Source organism: Meles meles, chromosome 2 (assembly GCF_922984935.1).
Source record: "Meles meles chromosome 2, mMelMel3.1 paternal haplotype, whole genome shotgun sequence".
Classification (NCBI taxonomy): domain Eukaryota; kingdom Metazoa; phylum Chordata; class Mammalia; order Carnivora; family Mustelidae; genus Meles; species Meles meles.
In genome coordinates, this window is record NC_060067.1 from 136542461 (window position 1) to 136543873 (window position 1413).

A 1413-nucleotide genomic window follows, 5' to 3' on the forward strand; every position below is an offset into this window, starting at 1 on the left:
ATAACTATCATAATAAGCCAAGACTTGAATAAAGTCAGAGATTGTGGTGATGATATATTGTAAGGCCAGAATTAAGGCAAAGCCTTAATTAGAAAGGCAAAGCCAATAGGATTTTCTGGCTTGGATATGGCAGGAGGCTGTGGGATGTATCATAAATGATTCTGAGATCTCCTGCTTTCGTAGGCAAGATTGTGATGTCATTAACCAGGATAAAGCATCTGGGGATAACAGGCCTATGACTTGTTGGCCACCTGCTGTATGTTGGTTAAATGCTGCATAAACATGAGCAATTGGATAAATTTGGAGATATACGAAGGTTGGATTCACCCATGGGACTATGCAGTAAGAGGCATCTTACTGCCTGCTGTAGACTAAACATTTATGTCTCCCCAGAATTCATTGGTTGCAACCTAACCTCCAATGTGATGGTATTGGGAGGTATGGGTTTGGGGGTATGATTAGGTCATGATAGCAGAGCCCTCGTGAATCAGATTAGTGCCCTTACACAAGAGACCCCAGGGAGTTCCCTTACTCCTTCCACCTGTAAAGAAACAGTGAGTGAGATGGCCTACTATGAACCAGGAAGTGGGCCCTCTGGACACTGGATCTGTCAGTCTTTTCTTTTTTTTTTTTTTTTAAGATTTATTTATTTTAGAGAAAGAGAGAGAGGTAGGGGAGGGAGAGAGAAACTCAAGCAGACTCCAGACTGAAGGTAGAGCCCAACGCAGGGCTCTATCTCACAACTCCGAGATCACGACCAAGAGTCAGAGGCTTGATGGACTGCGCTACCCAGGTGCCCCAGATTTGTCATTCTTGATCTCAGACTTCCAGCCTCCAGAACTGTGAGAATGTTTGTTGTTTAAGTCACCCAGCTTATGGTATTTTTGTTATAGCAGCTAGAACCCCTAAGACACTGCCTTCCTGACAATGAATAATTTTATTAAAAAGAATAATGTAAAATCACAACTACAAATTTCTAGGACTCTCCCACAGTCTTGGAAAATACCTGAACAAGTGAAGAAACCTGATGCTTATGCTTCATTACACTGGTAAATCCTCCTTTGAATGCCCATTAGAAAATGAGTTGGAGAGATACCTGGCTGGCTCAGTTGGAAGAGCATGTGACTCTCAATCTCAGGGTCATGAGTTCAAGCCCCATGTTGGGCATAGAGATTACTTACAAAAAAAAAAAAAAAAAAGATAATGAATTTGAGTTGCCTTCAAGGCACCATATGACAGAGCAACTGGGTGGCCCTCAGTCGGTTGAGCATCTGCCTTTGGATTAGGTCATGATCCAGGGTTCTGGGACAGAGTCCCTCACTGGGCTCCCTACTCAGTAGGGAGTCTGCTTCTCCCTCTGCCTCTCCCCCTGCTCATGCTGTACTCCCTCTCTCACTCACGAAAATAAATAAA

At 43.5% G+C, this 1413-nt stretch overlaps 1 non-coding gene across 1 annotated transcript; it reads left to right on the forward strand.

Moving 5' to 3' along the window:
- Nucleotides 1-1094: 1094 nt before the first annotated feature.
- On the forward strand, nt 1095-1167 carry TRNAE-CUC. Its single transcript has one exon. It is a non-coding gene; the product is annotated as a tRNA-Glu (tRNA).
- Nucleotides 1168-1413: the final 246 nt, after the last annotated feature.